The sequence below is a fragment of the Eptatretus burgeri genome, chromosome 3, assembly GCF_056783735.1.
Source record: "Eptatretus burgeri isolate ZD-2024b chromosome 3, Ebu_testis_v1, whole genome shotgun sequence".
Lineage (NCBI taxonomy): Eukaryota > Metazoa > Chordata > Myxini > Myxiniformes > Myxinidae > Eptatretus > Eptatretus burgeri.
In genome coordinates, this window is record NC_140963.1 from 99,323,661 (window position 1) to 99,342,704 (window position 19,044).

General features: G+C 43.1%; 1 long non-coding RNA gene across 1 annotated transcript in view; it reads left to right on the top strand.

Moving 5' to 3' along the window:
* The window catches only part of LOC147030526 (uncharacterized), a 160,726-nt gene extending 142,299 nt beyond the window's left edge, over positions 1 to 18,427 (top strand). The window contains exon 5 of the long non-coding RNA XR_015056433.1: positions 17,553 to 18,427. This is a non-coding gene — a long non-coding RNA (uncharacterized LOC147030526). The remainder of the gene's footprint in view (positions 1 to 17,552) is intronic.
* The last annotated feature ends 617 nt before the right edge of the window (positions 18,428 to 19,044 follow it).

Here is a 19,044-nt window from a genome sequence, read left to right on the forward strand (position 1 = left end):
TGGCAAGAAACTTCAGATTGTCTCTCTGCTCACGCCTCATAGCACGACGACTCAGACTTGACAACGTGTAAAGCAAGATCTGTAAAAAAAAGTCACAATGAGCACAGTCAACCATCCATCCATCCATTGGGACCATACTCTGTGCAGAGCATTGGTGCTGCCTAAGCAGTCTCCTTGGCTATTGAACACGTTCCTGGATGGGTCGCCACTCCGACACAGCATACCAGCAAGCTGGCACTCATTTTGCCAACATCAGAGGGATGACAGGCAGAGTCAACCCCACCTGGTAATGATTCGACAGCTGAGTTGGATTTGAACTCGGGATCCTAGGACCCCAAGGCCACCACCCTAACAAATAAGCCAACACCAGGCAGTCAACCATCACCAATCATATATATTGCTGGAATGTTGCGAAAGACTGTGACGCAACCCGTTCATTCAAGTTGTGTAAGTGGAGCACACAGCAAGTTGAGTCCCATTACTTTTTAGAGGGAACTCGTATATTTGGTGCAAAGGATTAAGTGTAGTGACCGATGATTCAAGGATGCAGACTGTGACAAGTGTGGCATGTATGTCTGCTCTGGGTACTAAATGCAATGGATCTTTGGAGTAAGAAAGCAAGGATTGTGAGACTTGTTCTAACAACATCTTTTGTGATGACTTCAGTGCAAAAATGTGTTATGAGTGATTCGGATGAGTGCATGCGCTGTGTGATTTGTTAATGTTGTGGCCTTGTTGTCATAGACTTCAAGTTGCAAAGAAGGCTGTTCTGGCCTTGTCTTTTCGTTTTGAGGACGGAGGTGGAAATGGATTGCAGTGAATGGAATGGTGGTGTGGGAGGTGCAAAGGTGCCAGACCTAGCCAGAATTCTTAGTCACAGGTGACAGTGCGTACTGTGATTATAGATTGTTGATTGAATTGCAGTAATACTGAAAGAATTTGCCTTCGCCTAATGGAAGGCAAATCCAACTGAAGGCAATCTCAGTTCCTTCCACAAAGCTTGGAACAATTGTGTGTCTACCCTCAGGAGAGCCAGAAAACATCTTTTTAAACTCAAGTCTGAACTCTCAAACCTGTCTCCCCAATCCATATCCTGGTGGCATCTAATTAAGTCTGTTTCTGGTGGATGTTCCCCCTCCATCCCTCCCTTACCTCAACTGGCCACATTGCTGACTCTGCACATGAAAAGACTGAATGCCAAATCTCCGTGTTTGCTTCTAATTCTTGTGTCCCAAACCCATCACTTTCTGAACCCACCTTACCCAGTCACACTCAGCTGTTCCTGGACTCCGTGCCATTTTCTCCTGACAAGGTGGAGAGCTTGCTCTCATTCCTCAAATCAGATTCTGCAACCGGTCCAGATGGCATCAGCCCTCGCGTCCTAAAAAACCTGCTCTGCTGCTTTTGCTCACCCTCCATCTGTTCTAGTTACCCTCTCATTTGCTCAACGTCATCTGCCATCTGCTTGGAAATCAGCAAACATTACCACTCCACGTAAAAAAGGTGCAAAAACAGATCCCTGCATCTACCGACCAATCAGCCTTCTCCCAATCCTCAGCAAGCTTATGGAATCCATCATCGCTTCAGGCATCAAATCCTTCCTCTTCTTCAATAGCCTGATTTTCGATCATCAATTTGGATTCAGACCTGGTCACTCTACCCTGGATATGCTGCTTCTGCTTTCCCAACAATGGATGGAAGTCCTCAATGTCAGACATGAAATCAGAGCCATCTCCCTAGACATATTGCATGCCTTCGATACAGTCTGGCACCCTGCCCTGCTCAACAAACTCTCTTACTATGTTATCCAAGGCCATCTCCACTCATGGCTCATAGATTTGCTCTCCTGTCGCAGTCACCGTGTGGCCCTTAATGGAGTCCTCTCATCCCCTCTTCCTGTCCAGGCTGGTGTTCCTCAAGGCAGTGTTCTGGGCCCTGTTCTTTTTCTGATTTTCATCAATGATCTCTCCGACTCTCTGGAAAATCCTCTTTATCTCTTTGCTGATGAATCCACCCTCTGCTATACCATCTATCATCCCTCAGACCGGCAAGCAGCAGCTTCTTCGCTCTCTGCAGATCTGGATAAAATCACAAACTGGTCCAACACGTGGAACATGTCTTTCAATCCTGACAAAGCTCACACTCTCACGATGTTTCTCCGAATGGACTGTCTCAAACCAGCCTCTCCCCCCAAAAAGACCTTTCATTCAAGCTTCTGGGTCTCACTATCTGCCATGATCTTTCCTGGGAAAGCCACATTTCCAAGCTAGCCTCCAAAGCCAGTCTGGGCATTCTCCATCATGCAATATCCTTCTTTGGCACACCTGAGCTCCTGACTTCATGCAAAGCTTTCATCCGCAGCCTGATGGAGTACTGCTCTCCCCTCTGGACTAGTGCTCCCGTGTCTTACCTCTCTCGGCTTCATGCTGTGGAAACCAAGGAATTTAGGATCATTGGTATCTCCCGCGATGAGGCTGAGTCTTTGGTCTCTCGCTCTTTCACCGCAGGCAGGTCGTTGGTCATTCTGTCTTCCACCATCTCCTCTCTGGCCGCGCCCCTCCTCCCCCCCCTGCTCTGTCTGCGTTCTCTCCACCCCATATTTCCACAGGGCGCTCAAGGTCCCCCAGCAACACTTCTGGTAAAACTACCGAAATCAAGAATCAATGCTCACCTTCATTCTTTCATTCCTCCTTTTTTCCCACCTTTGGAACAAACTTCTACACTCTCTTCAATCCCACTCTTCCCTCCATATCTTCAAAACAGCTGTTCAGCACCGTCTCTTATCTTCCCCCATCCAAAACCTCGATCTTTTCTACACCCGTTAATCCACCCCAAACCCACCTCCTTCAAATTCCCTGCTTTCCTTTCTGAAAGTCCCTGCAGTGTCCATCTTGTTTTCCCTGTGTACCCCGCCCAATCCCTCTTCCTTCTACAGATCTCCTAATGTCTCTGTTCCCCACTATTTTGTGCGTCCTGCTCATGATACTCTTATCTCCTGCTCCCCTTGTTGTATATTCTGTGTTAGCTCTCATATGAGCCTCGACATTGCACACAAAAAAAACTCTGTTTCTTCACATCATGAGTAGGCTGGTTCTTTATTATTACCTCCACCACCGAAAGTGAAGGAGGTTATGTTTTCACCCCTTTCTGTCTGTTTGACTGTATGAAGAATATCTCAAAAAAGTTGTTGACGGATCCGGATTAAATTTGGTGGACAGTTTCGGTGTGTGACAAGGAAGAACTAATTAGATTTTGGTGAAGATCCGAATCTGGATCCGACTACTGGAATTTCTTAAGTGATTCTTCACCATTGAGAGATTGGGCCAAAAACGACATATAGCACGACATCTCAAAAATGTATTGGGCCAGATATATTTTCGTGGATCAGGCATTGCATGGCAGAGGTATGTGCTTGACTGAGTGCCATTCTAGTTTCACCATGTTTTTACAGGGGTTGGGCATTCGGTTGATGGGAGTAGTGTGAAGTATGGGCGGTAGGGGTAGGGAATCAGATGATTCCAGGTGATGTCGGTAGCATGCTGTTGAATTTCATTTTCAAAATAAATTTTGCTTTCCTATAAGTACTGCATTTGGAATTGGGGAGTGATGCATCTCTGAATCAAAGGCAGTTTATTGCTCTTGTTATTCTTCGAGTGGATGTCCATCATAGTTTTATTGACTATGTTGTTTCCCTTCCTCGAGGCAAGCTTATTGAGATTGTATTTATCGTGTTGTTTTGCAGTGTTTCTGGCAAGCATAGGAGGAAAGTTAGGGGAGTATGACTCTGGGCAATTATGTTGTGGCAGGACAAGCTCACTGTTCAATTGGTCACAATTCTGTTTTATGATGAATGTGCTAAAAACAAACACTAGGTTCTCTATTGTCTGTGATGTTTCACTCTTCTGAAGTGCAATATTAAATCGCATTGGTGTTGAGCTTAGATCTGTGTTAATGCATATCCTATTTGTTCTCGTTACCTGTTTAGTGTGCTGTCAAACAGTGCAAGCAGCAGACACATTATTGATGTATGTGTGTGTGTGTTCATTGTTTAACATTCCACTGGTCATATTCATACATGGACACAATCAACATGCACTGTCATTGCAAATGGATGCAGGGATGGTCAGGGAACAACCATTGTTGAAAGAAAGATGTAGGGATGTTTGCACACGATAATTTTTTGTGACCATCCCGACCTTGTTCACATACTTTTTGGTCTACCATTACTACATCCTTTTACATCTATCTATAATTCCAGCAGTGTGTGTGTGTGTGTGTGTGTCTGTGACCGCTGTTTCTCGACAACCGCTGGTCCGATCTAATTGAAACTTGCCAGGTATATTGCTGGGGACCTGAGGATGTGCCTTTTCAAGGATTGATATTAATCGGACAAGTGCTTCCCAAGTTATGGCCATTTATTTACCAAACCAATGACAAGACACGTTGTTGCGTGGGCGTGGCCGATGGGGAAGGGAAGCTCAGCCGCGTTCGCCATTACGGGTTACAACGTACGGACTTCCGGATAGTGTTGACTTCGTGTATTCTAATAATTTCTCGATTTCTTATGCGCATTTATAGATAAGCACAATGCCCCAAGTTATGATCGTTTTCATATTAGACGGTGCATAAATTTCGGTAACATCAGAGTGCTGATATGCACTGAACCAGGAAGTAAATTTTTTCTCTCTCTCTCTCTCTCTTCTCTTCTCTTTTTGTTTTTCCTTGCCACGACATTGCGAAAAGGTAAAATACGTTGGCGCTAATTGAATAATTGGGTATTAAAACTAAATTGCGAATAATCGTAACTGCGAATCATATTCGAACTTCCGGGCCACGCACGTACGGGCACTCGAGAGCGAAGAAACGGCCTGTGTGGTTGTTGTTTGTTGCTCGCGGTTTGAATATTTATTTATTAATTGTTTTTTTTTATGGGCACGTACTAGTTAAACAAAAAAATGCTATTATTACTTGTATACTGTATATAACTGCCTAATGCTTTTGAAGTGGGATGATTAGTCTAAAAGTTGAGTAGAGTGAAAAGGTGACAAGTTCCAATGTTGTTGTTAGACTTTATGCTGTGTGGAAAGGTCACGAAAGTTTGTGATATTTCTGGTTACTTCCGGATATAAGAACCATGATCTCCAGATATAGAACAAGTAGCTTGTATGGGTAGGAGCTTGTGCAAATGTTCTTGCTCTGAGGATATAAAAGTGGTAAAGCAGAGTTAAAGAGCAGGAGAATGGAAGAAGAAAATAAAAGCCAATCATTTGCTTTGCTGTGTACAACATTGGTCTGAGGTTTTCATGTGTTGCTTGTACTTTATCTTTTCAATAAAGTCAAGTTCTGTATACAGAACAATAGGTAATGGATATGATTGTGCAATATTTGACAAAAGCAGTAAAATTTGCATTCATGTTCTTTAAGACATAGGGATTCATATAAGACCAGGTAACATTCACTCTTGACATGGTATCTGGCCCTGGCCACCATCATGAATTTCAAAATGGCCACCATTTAAATCTTTCATCCATCATATTTCAGCTTATAGTCAACGTATAAGCATGATCTTGGTGTTTATTGTAACATTTTCAGAGACAAGGAATCCATTTCTGCCATATTCAATATCCTCAGATGATGGCCATTTTGATATTCAGGGTGGTCAACATGTAAAAGTCGATATATTTCTTGATAATTTGGCTTTTATGAGACATACAAACAACAAGAAGCAAGCAGCAATTTGCATAATTGAAAACAAGTTGTACTATTTTTGGAAGCCTCTACATCGCCTGCTTGGCCAGACAAGGAAACCATGACTTCTTTGAACACAAGAATCAGGCATGTCCTCCATCCCTTTCTGATATGGGTCAACTATGATAAAGGATCAAAATCTGATTGACTCGAGTGCCTAACAAACTGCTCCCCATCATAACCAGTATGCTCCAGATGTCGATAAGAAAGTATTTGATTGTGCTGCTGTCATACACATGCTCAGGCCAGGGGGCAGCCCAACATTTGGAGCTTATGCCCAGCAAATATTTCTACCTCCAAGCTGGAAACTGTCAATAAGAGTGGACATTGGGATTTTTTTTAGGTATTTTGTTGATAGCCTTAAGCAATCAACAATATAACGGAGAATGCATAGCGGAACAACATAAAGCAGAATGGTTCTTCTGGGTACTCCTATCTCAGCAAATTGATAGACTTTCCTGAAGATTGAACAGAGCAATAACAAGTTGTTTCATTATCTGTCAGACTGTGTAACATCATATGATGCCAGTAAAATGATACTTGTCAGCACGCAAAATGAGATTGTTGTCACCACAGACCAGAATGACCTGAATGACTTGGAGTACCTTCAACCATGCTCACATGAGGAGGTGGATATGCGCATATTACTTAATGTAGCACATTGTGCAAAACAAGGACTTCACAAAGTGGCTATCTGGACAGTGGAAGCTGATGTGGTTTTCTTGGCTGTAGAGCATTTCCAAGCTCTTGAAATTGATGAGCTGTGGGTCAGCTTTGACATTGGTACTCACTTTCACTATGTTCCCATCCATGTCATTGCCAACGAGTTAGGTGTGAAAGGGAAAGCATTTATGCTATTTCATGCCCTCAGTGGATGTGAGAATGTGTCTAGCTTCCTTGACTGTGTGAAGAAGTCGGCATGGTTAACATGCCCAGCTGTAACAGTTCTAAGCCTTCCTCACCCTATCATTATGACCAGAAGTTGGCTCACAGACTCTACTTGAGATAGAAAGGTTCATCTTCGTCATGTACAGAAGAACTTGTGCACTTCGTAGGGTGGATGATGCGAGGAAGCAGATATTTGCTCAGGGATCTTGGACCATTGAGAATATCCCACCAACAAAAGCTGCTTTGCTCTAACATGTAAAAAGGAAGGTACACCAAGCAGGTTATGTGTGGTCACAAGCTCTTTTGTCAGCTCCCCTTCTGTATAGTCCTGGACTATGGGGTTGAAGTACAATTAATTCAGGATAGAAACCATTCTGGACTGATATACCAGAGGCATCAATGTCATGGTATGCACTGGTGCACTGTGGCTGCAAGAAGGGGGGTAAATGTTGGTCATCAATTGTACAGTTCACCGAGCTATGTAGCTGTATTGGAGCATGTGGAAACTCATGAATTGTGCAGACATTATGATAGTTTTGACTGCATGATGTGTGTCACAACAACTGCTCTGTGAATATGTGGTTTTCCATGGAACAGGGAAGTGGTACCTCTTAAAACCCCTTTCAAAATGAATCAGTTGGGCCTGAAAAATGTTCCTTTCTGTCATCCCTGCGCATTTTCAAATGGAATCGCCCGAGATTAGTTTTATGAGTTTGTGCAAGCATTTGTGTTGTCCTTTCTGTATCAAATTGAGATCGTATTTGTCATAAATATGTTCATTGGCACTATTATTGCTGAGAAAATAACTGGGTAAAATGTGACAAAGTCAAAATACATACACGTTCATATATAGGTCTTCATACTTGACCCAAATATGGATTCCTCGATTCCAAGAGACACAGAGATCACGTTCCTGAAATGTGTGGCAGTCATCTTGAAATTCGACATAGCTATCATTTGTTTATGATGCTTATAATATAGTTAAATGAATTTACCCAAAATATGGGTTTTAGAACAAATATCATGTTTCTATGTTTCATAGAATCAGAGTTATCAAAAAATATAGATTTTTGCATATCGGCCATCTTGAATTTCAATATGGCTGTCATCTGAGGATATTGAATATAGCAGAAATGGATTCATTGACCCTGAAAATGTTAAATTAGACACCAAGATCATGTTTCTATGTTGACCCTAAGCCGAACGATGACAGATAACACATTTACATGGTGGCCATTTTGAAATTCAAGATGGCGGCCAAATACCATGTCGATGGTGATGGGTATGATTGAAATAGTCTTGTATGAATCTTATAAATACCATGTCGATGGTGATGGGTACAATGGGTGGTCTTGTATGAATCTCCATATTTTAATGAACATGCATGCAAATTTCCACACTTTTGTCAAATTTTACACAATTCCTATGATTGGTGGTTTGTAACAGCTGTACTACTTATGCCTAAGTCACATTTGCCACAGCGGCCGTGGGGTCTCCAAAATCTACGGCCACTAGCAATTATACAGCGGCCGCAGTATTTCCACGGTCACACAATGTAGCAGTCACATATGTTTTTTTTTTTTCGGGGAGCCGCATGGCGTATTTATAAATTGTCGAGACCGAAAACGTGGGGGTGCCGTACGGTCTTTGATTTGATGTCGCACGGTGACCTTGGGGTGGGGCGTTCCTGCGGCGGCCATAGAATTTTCAAGGCAGACGCAAGGTGCCCGCAAGGCGACCGCAGGGGGGCCTAAGGCGAACGTGTGGCCAGATGGACGGTAACGAGTGGGTTCTTTTTTTTTTTTTTACCAGTTCTTTTGTTTCGGCTTGTCGAATTGCTACGGCGTACGTAGAAATGAAAAAAAGTTATAACTACGCGTTATAATTCCACGGCGACCCTACGGCCTGTAAAATATAGCCATGTGGCGTAGGGCCACCCTGAGGCCACCTCAGAAACTCTGCGGCCACCGCACGTTTCTGTCAATTCAGAGGGCATACGGTCGCCGTATCCTCGCCATAGAGCAAATGTGACTTAGGCCTTACTGCATCTGCCTGCCAGTTGGATATCAATCGATTAATAAAAACAAAAAAAGTCCGGTTTTGTTTCAAAAATGTTCTTCGGCCCATCGATGTTCTTGGTCAGAGTCTGGATCTCATTTCAAAATGGAATTGCTGCTTCCTTGCTTGATGATCACTGCTCAGCATTTTAGGAGGATAGAGAATGGACAAACAACCATAGCACAGGCTTTGATTGACCTAATGGCCTCCACCTGCAGTGAATTTCCTTGTAATAATACAGGGGAATTCATATTACTAGTACGTGCCCGTAAAAAAATAACATAAAAATTAAAAAATAAATATTCAAACCGCGAGCAACAAACAACAACCACACAGGCCGTTTCTTCGCTCTTGCGTGTCTGGACGTGCGTGACCCGGAAGTTCACATATTATTCGCAGTTATGATTATTCGCAATATAGTTTTAATACGCAATTATTCAATTAGCGCCAACGTATTTTACCTTTTCTCAATGTCGTGGCAAGGAAAAACAAAAAGAGAAGAGAAGAGAGAGAAAAAAATTTACTTCCTGGTTCGGAGCATACCGGGATGCCTGGTGTTGGCGCAGTGGTTAGGGCAGCGGCTTGGGATCCAAGAGGTCCTGAGTTCAAGCCCCGTTGGGCCACTGAATTAATACACCCGGGGGTTGACTCAGCCTGTCATCCTTCCGAGGTCGGCGAAATGAGTACCAGTATACTGGGCCGGTGTATACCCCGGTTAAAATAGGTGTACCATATCCCTGTGTTGTAAGAGGCGACCAGGGTTGCGTCAGGAAGGGCATCCGGCGTAAAACATGTGCCAAATCACTATGCGGATCATACGGATGATCCGCTGTGGCGACAACTAACGGAAGCAGCCGAAAGAAGAAGAAGAGGAGAAGAGTTTGGAGCATACCAGCTCACTCTGATGTTACCGAAATTTATGCACCGTCTAATATGAAAACGATCATAACTTGGGGCATTGTGTTTATCTATAAATGCGCATAAGAAATCGAGAAATTATTAGAATACATGAAGTCATCACTCCGGAATCCCGTACGTTGTAACCCGTAATGGGGAACGCGGCTGAGCTTCCCTTACCCATCGGCCACGCCCACGCAACAACGTGTCTTCTCATTGGTTTGGTAAATAAATGGCCAGAACTTGGGAAGCACTTGTCCGATTAATATCAATCCTTGAAAAGGCACAAACTCAGGTCCCCAGCAATATATAATACCTGGCAAGTTTCAATTAGATCGGACCAGCGGTTGTCGAGAAACAGCGGTCACACACACACAGACACACACACACAGACACACACACAGACACAGACACAGACACAGACACAGACACAGACACAGACACAGACACAGACACAGACACAGACACAGACACAGACACACAGACACAGACACAGACACAGACACACAGACACAGACACACAGACACAGACACACAGACACAGACACACAGACACAGACACACAGACACAGACACACACACAGACACACACACAGACACACAGTCACAGACACACAGACACAGACACACAGACACACAGACACAGACACACAGACACAGACACACAGACACACACACAGACACAGACACACAGACACGCACACAGACACAGACACACAGACACACACACAGACACACACACAGACACACACACAGACACACAGACACAGACACACACACAGACGACACACAGACACACACAGACACGACACACACACAGACACGACACACACACAGACACGACACACACACACAGACACGACACACACACACAGACACACACACACACAGACACACACACACACAGACACACACACACACAGACACACACACACAGACACAGACACACAGACACAGACACACACACAGACACACACACAGACACACACACAGACACACACACACAGACACACACACACAGACACACACACACAGACACACACACACAGACACACACACACAGACACACACACACAGACACACACACACAGACACACACACAGACACACACAGACACACACAGACACACACAGACACACACAGACACACACAGACACACACAGACACACAGACACACACAGACACACACACACACACACATTGCTGGAATTATAGATAGATATTCTAGTTTCGGAAAGAAAGTGATTTGTGGAAGAAATTTAGAGTATTTGAAATTGTCAGGTTATATACGTATATATAAATTGAGATCATACAGGACCACCAGGGACATGTGAAAGCAAAATTTAATCACAAACTTCTTCCAAAAATGTTGAATATTCATGGAATTTATGTTATTGTGTGTCAATGATTTCAGCAAAGAAAAGGAAGAAGTTCGAAAAAATACAACACATCTCAATCATGTGTTCATTGCCTCACCTATAAAATAGCCATTGTTCTTGACAAAATATTTTGCAAAACGAAAGACCTTATATCACAGTACAGTACCTTGATTGAAAACAACACCTCCAACACCAAGGCATTTTCTCTATAGGCTATAATTGATAAACTTTTCAATGGGATAGTATCTCCTTCTCTCTAATGAGTGTTGCAAGCTGGGGATTTGGCTGAGTCCGAGAGGTGCAATTGACTTTCCCTGTAAATTATGCGGCCAGGCTCTGATGGTGCAAAAGACCAGACCACTGTGATCCAATCACAAGGATTAGCCGAGCAATGTAATCCCTGCAATTGTGTTCATTAATTTTACATCTATTTAAAAATCACACCACAGATGTGAACAGAAGAAAGAACAAAGTCAGAACATTTAGAAAAGTAAACAAATGTGTTTAACTGCACACATATTTACAATCACATGTCCCACTGATTCATTTTCAGTGATTCATCCAAACTTAAACACATCAATTTTATCTTCAGCAAATAAGCACGGATTGTATGGTTACACAGACATTCACAGATTGTAAAGTCTTCATTCCAGTGTCATAACTATTCATGAAGAGAACGTAGGTCAAGACAGGTATGGGAGCATGCACCGGAGCAGGGCGTCGCTGCGTCCACTTTCCACCGGTACTCCAGGGGCCTCCATCTGGCCATCCCCCAGGCAGATGCCAGGCCCACCAACATCTCCTTGAGATGCCGATCAACCTGCTGCAATCATGAGGCACGTGGTCAGCCCATTGGCGTCCTCCACTCATGAGGCTCCCTCACTGAGAGAATCTGGTGAGCAGGATCAGCATCAGGAAAACGAGGCGCATGGCCATCCAGCCGCAACTAATGCTCACAGACTATACAAATAACAAATGCCATCTGAGTCTCGGCAACTGCTCGTTGGACACAAACTCCAGCCAGTGATAGCCAAAGATTTTCTGAAGACACCTGGTACTCAAGGAGTTAAGCGTCAGTCTCGAATCTCTTGTCAGAGTCCAAGTCTCACATCTGTAGAGGAAGACTGGAAACACCGAGGACTTGTAGACTCGGAATTTCATCCCCCTGCATAGGTACCGACAGCGCCACAACAAATAATCCAGTGAATTCATGACTCCCCAGGCCTGACCAAGATGTCTATTGACCTCTGGCTCACAGCATGCAGAGAGGTGAAATTACTGCCAAGGTAAGTGAATCTCTCCATGAGCTCAACATCCTCACTACGAACAGGTACAGACAAGATAGCAGCATCCAATATGTCATTGAAAGCCGGAATATTCGTCATGACCCAGGAAACCCTTAATCTCAGTGGCTCAGACTCCTCATTCAGCACCTCGAGGGCCTCCATCAAGATATCCAGCGTCTCCGCAAAGATGACTGCATCATCTGCGAAATTAAGGTCAGAGATCTTGACATTGCAAAATGATGCACCACAACTTGATCTCCCTGACATCCTCCCGAGACTCCAGTCCAAACAAATGTTGAAAAGTGCGGGGGAGAGTACACGCCCCTGACAAACTCCAGTAACAACTGGAAATAAGTTGGTGATGCAAACACCACAACTGACAGCACTCTCAGTACCAGAGTATAATTCAGAAATCAGATCGATCAGTTTTAGTGACAATCCTCCAGAGGGCATCCCGATTCACTGAATCAAATGCTTTGGAGAGATCGACATCGGCTGTGAGGAGCCCCTGCCGAAACTCTCGTTTGCGTTTGGTGAGGACCCAAAGAGCAAGGATATTGGTCAATCATTGACCTCTTTGGTGTAAAGCCTGACTGCTCTGGGTGCTGGCACTCAAGCATATGGTGGCGAACGCCATCAATAATTGTCTGAACAACGAACTTGCCTGACACTGAGAGCAGTGTCACCCCTCGGTAGCTGTTGGAGTCCTGGCGATCACCCTTCCCTTTCCAGAGAGGGGCAACAAAACAAGGCCACTCTTCCAGTCTGTTGGGATGATGCTTGTGTTCCAGACAGAGCACAGAACTGCGTGCAACAACATGAGTACAGCATTTCCACCAGCCTTGAGAAGTTCAGCATGGATGCTCCAAATCCAAGGAGCTTTACCACCTTTCAACTAGTTCATCCGCAGCCTGTGTTTCCACAAACAAAGGTGGTTCACAGTTGATTCGAGTGTCAGCAATATGCATTAGTAACGTCCCTGACATCCAATTCAACAGCAGGTGGGTCAGCCCGGTACAGCCACTCAAAGTAACCTACCCAGTGGGCTTTCAAAAGGGACTCTGTCAATGTCCCTCCACCCTCTGCTCTAACTGCAGTACACTGTGGGATAGTCTTGGAGGAATGCAATGCACAAATTCCTCTGAAAGTAGGATGAGAATCACTTGACCACAGGTGATGGATGCACTTCCCCTTCAGTTTCTTCACACATAGGCCTCCCTGTCCACCCTCAGTGCACGTAGCACATACAGTCTTTCGCCTCAACTCTTTGAACAGCTTAGCTCTGCCATTGAGGTGTGCAAAGTTGGTGGACACCTATTCCAACAGTCTCACAGCTATAATTGCTGTTGAAGGTGCTTCCACCGGTTATTATCTCCGGTGGGGGGGGGGCAGAGGGGGAGGGGAGTGGAATGGACACTTATCCAACCAAGATATTCTCATCTTATATTTTGAATTAATTTTCTGAAATTTGTAGAATTTGTTTTTCACTTGGTAGTTGTGGGTTATGATGTGCAAATAAAGGTGGAAAAAGTCTGATTTAATGCCATTCGATTCCAGGGTAAGGCAACATTAGGTGAACATTTTGCAAGGGGGTGTAGACTTTTTATAGGCACTATATATATATATATATATATATATATATATATATATATATATATATATATATATATAATACATCGTGTTTGTACAGCTTGGATAGATTCCAATTCCACGGGGCCATGAAGGAATTATACTGAGGTTTGAAACCTGGGGCCTACTCAAACTGTGTGTGCATCTCAGAACGCCTGTGACGCCAATGGGCTGCAAACTTACGACATTTGATGATGCTTTTAAGTCACTTTTGGTCTTTTTGGCACTGAAGAGAAAACTTGGAGGGAAGTCATGGTGATTGTGAATATAACACTTGTGTTTGGAGGCATTTTACTTCACGTCCCACGGAGACTATTATTTAATTATATAGACAAAAAAAATTGCATATATTTGTATGATGGAGTTTTATATTTTTCAGCGATTACAAAAGCCCACACTCACAATATAGCGACATAATTGGGACAGATGGGCGAAGACATTACTATTAATACAATGAGAAAACGAATGACTGAACTGAGTGAGGGGCTTCGTGAGAAAAGTGAGATGTAAAGGTGCTAATTGGTGGTACCAATGTAAAATGTGAAAAGTTAAAACTGTTTTAATAGCACCAAAGAGAAAGGTGAGGTGAAGAGCCAGAAGCAAAATGTTGCACTTTGCAGGACAGAGGTCAAAGGTGAAAGGTGAGCCAGATTCAAGTGGTTAATGCAGGGAAAGGTGAATGTGACACAAGTATATGAGCTGAGCTGGTAGAATGCTCGTGGGATGTGAAACAAAGCCCAATAAAAGAGCATTGATAAGCCTCTAAGAAAGAACCTCAACAAGTGATAAGAAAACAGACCCTCTGGGAGGGAGCATTCCTCGGTTTTCTATAAGGAGCATCTATGGACGGGTGGGAGCCAATGTCAATGGGTGTGGGCCATGTTGCGAGGAGCACATATTTGCACAGGATGCTGGGAGCCACTGTGAGTATGTGTGGGTCCATTCAAATGGAGCACAAGTGAGAAAAACCTTTTGGGAACCAGCCCAAGTGGGGTGCTTGGAAGCAAGGACTCGTGAAAGCCAGCACCAATGCGCACAGAGTTATTTGAAGCCAGCACCAATGTACATGTGCCATTTCAGTGGAAGGGAAGTCAGCACAGACCCCTGGGAGCCAGCATTATGATAGTCAGGCCAGTGCAAATAAAGCACAAGTAGGCAAGTGCTATTGGGAGCCTGCACTGGTGTGCACTGGCCAGCCTGAGTGGATTGCTTGTAAGCATTGGCTGTTTAAAGCCAGCACCATCGTGTGTAGAGCAGCCTGAGTGGAGTGCAAATGAGTCTGGGCTGATAGCAGCTACCTCCGGTATGTATGGTGCAGCGCAAGCATGTGAGCTCGCTCGGTGAAACTCAAGCAAGCGCTTTTGAATGCAGCAATGCCAGACAGGCAGTGAGGGCTATCGCAATGTTTGTCTGGTATGGCCTTATGGGTTGTGTTCTTTGTTTGTTTGGCATGTTAACACTGAGCTATGAGTCCCACCTCGCCTCGTAACTTTTTTTCTGGCAATGGCAGACTGTGGACACACAAGACGATGCTTCCACTCGTTTTATCTTACATCTCCCCAAGTGTTTTTTTTTTTTTATGTAAAAATTTGAAAGACTTCACCGGCTTCAATCCAGAGGTCTGTACGACCAAACATGACCGGGGTGCTTGGAAACAAGCTTCAAAGCATCCTATGACCTACATCCTGAGAGCAATATCAAATCAACAATCACCCTGCTGGGGTTTCAAATCAAAAAGGAATTTGCGTTCAACGTTCTCGCTCTTCCATGAGTTTTGACCTTGTACACAACCCCCCCCCCCCCTCAAACCAGAGAAGCCATGAATATTTAGAGGTGAGTCCTTCATTATTCACGCTATTACTGTCTTGTATGCGAAAAATAAAGGTTATCTTACTTGAAGTATATACAGGGGTGCAAAGTTGCATATTTGTACATTGATGTGAGAAACATTGGAATGCTCATTTTCAATAAATTCCACCAGATAAAGGAAAGGGTTCATTGAAAGTCCATCTTTGTCTGTCATATCGAACAAAATTGATTGGAATAAAAATTTATATGATGGTCACTGGAGATCAGAAGTGTTTCCAAATTTTCTTCTAAATCATGACGGTTCTTCAAATTAAAGACTTCCATGAAATAATCTTATGATTTCATGTATAAGACTGGTTGAAGCATTATATTGAGGATCAAGAGGGAAAAAAATCAACTGTTTCCTCATTAAAAGAGATTTAAATATTTCATGATAACTTCAACACAATAATTCAGGAAATGATTTTGGACTTAACTTGGCTTTGTGCTTCTGGGCAGACCTAGCTCCTTTTTTTTTCCTCCTTGAATGTGCATCGGAGGAAAGATCGTAGTACAATGGGAAGATCACATGTTCTTATCCTTCAGATAAGTGAATAGCATAGCAGGTATAAGTATCTCATTGACAGTTTTGGCTAACAGGATGGCCTCGGGGTATGCACATTCGTCTCTAAGCTATCTAGCCTGGGTTTGAATCTTGACCGAGCAATAAATTGTCATCTTGGTGTTTCACGGAGACGGTGATTCATCAGTGTACGCCATCCTTCGGATGGAAGTTAAACGGGATTCCGGTCTGCCAGCATTTGTTGGTGGATGATAAGGATCCCACAGTGTCATTCGCGAAGAGTAGGCAAGCTATCACCAGCACCCTGGACAAATTTCAAATTCCTGCCTTAACCAGCAGGGGGCATTGCATCAGCAGCACAGCCATGGCCCTCAGCGAATGATGCTGCCCCACAGCCTTGTGTGTACCTCTCGGTCATCCTGCCAGCCAGTAATGAAATATAGAGCTCACTGCGAGTATCGTGAAGAATAAAGTCGTCCACATTTTAAAGTCATCCATATTCAATCAAAAATTTGATGAAACCACTGCTGGCCACCACAATACTACATAGCTAATAGCAAGATAATGATTGTCCTGCTTGGTGTGATCCCTTGTGTGTGGTGTGGTGTGATCAATCCCTGATCAAAGAACAGTATAAATAACTGAACACTACCGTTCCTTGACAGTGCTTGCAAGGAGCGCTGCATCTCAGAGAACCCCTTTTTGCATATTGATATAAAGCAGAGTATCCCATCTGTATTTATGTTGTTTTTGTTAAAGCTCCAATCGTATCTCGTTTAAAAAGTAGGCCATTATATGCTGCTATCTGCTTGGGGTTAGCTGTATTATTAGTACACACTGCAATATGTGGGAGTATCAGAGTTTCTTTTGGCACAGGCATGACGAGCCGAATGCTGTCCTCGTTGCCAAGGTTTTCTTTTTATTTCCTTGTACACTTTTTCCTCTCTGCCTTTTTGCATTAAATAAAGTATTGTTTGGAATGAAAATCGCTCAGGTCATGAAACTCAATTCTATCAGCTCCAGCCAAGTTAACTTGGAAGTGAGCATCCTTATGACTGCATGCTGGCATGCCATTCTGGCTACGATGTGCTAACAAATAACATTTGCATTAATCACATGTTCAACACTTGCCTGGGCTTTTCAAAGAAATTGTGAATGCAGTATGCCTTGCAGCTGTGTAACGTGTAACAAAATGCAGAGAAAGCCAGAGAGCGTTGTAACGGGATCCTGGAGCACGATTTTAAAAAATGACAGACGGATAGGAAGTAATTCCTGTGCTTGCCATCTGATCAACAGCTTGCAGGCAGCATAAAAGAAAACCTCGACACAAGCTTGTGGAAGAATGGAGAAGAGCGTTAAGTTGACATCTCCATTTAACTGCATGGTAAAGTATTTGTGGCATCCTATCATTGACCAAGCAAAATGTGCTTTGAAATATTATCATGGTGGAGAAAAGAAAAGGTGAGATACTTGAATGATGTTGTGATGTTCCTGAAAATGTGGCCTTCACTCTCATTGGCTGCCTTATTAAAAAAAAAAATCCATGATTCTTTTATATCACACCGTCAATGTGCCCTGAAAGACTCACTGGGTCTAAAGCTTTGGTTTCTTTTAAGTGCAGAAAATGGCAATGGGCCGAGGCCTGCTGTAGACTTAGAGCTCATTACTGCTTGTCGACCTGATCTGTCACTCAGCACCAGCAGGAAGGAGAAACTTGCAGTTGCTATGTCCTACCAGGCTTTTGATCTCCCCATGGCTAGCAAGCAGGCCAAACTGGGTTTTCTTATGGAAAGCCAACTTCAGTTTTTAAATTGGAGGAGATGTCGGATTTTATACGTGACATTCTAATTTGTGTCACAAGTGATGGGCTCCTTGTTTTTGGTCTGGGTCATTTGTTTGGAATTTCACAAGACTATTGAAAAATATATAAATCGCTTCATCAGTTAAAGGAAATTGAAATGAGAGATGAAAAGTACAAGTGTTGGAGCTTTCATCTCTTTCTCCTTCTAACAACATGATATTTTAATATTATACTTTTTAAAGACAAAATTATAGGGAACATAATTTCTCTTCCGAAAGATGTGATATTAAAATCGGGACAAATTAGTTACATTGAACATCAAACATAACACGGAATACAATGACGATTAAATTGCCCGCCAACCACATTCTTCCCCATTTAATGTATTTATTTTTTCAAGTGGGGTGTGGGGTCAACTTAATGTTTTAATAAAAAAAATTGCAAGCTATTATTACCTTCTACTACTGTTATTAAATTTTAAAACATTTTATATTTGGTAGTTCAAAACATTGCACATGGAATTTTAAATAATTTTCCAAATAAACTGGAATTGGAATTGCGAGCATTTCTGATATAAAATGTAGTTCAGCTGTGCTTAATACTCATTTGTCAGTTGCTGGGTTTGATTCAATGACATATTGTGGATTTACATTTTATAATCATGTTATCAACTGCCCTTTAATCTTCCGATTGCAAGGAAAGAAAATCGTGGAACATGTTGTTCTTTGGGTGGTTGTTTTAGCTTGCTGACCCGTTTTTTCATACACTGAGATTCCTTTAATGGAAAAGTGAGATAACAGAAGGGAAAATGCCAACCCTTTTACAATGTGGCAGGAGAAACGAGCAGACAAATCGGCAAAGGGAAGAAAGCCAGGAAGAACCAGAATATTAAAAACAGACACAGGTAAAACGAGAAAGCCATGCGGTAGAGCACATACCCCCATCACGCAATGCCAGATCCAGTAGAACATATCGGGCCATTCCATT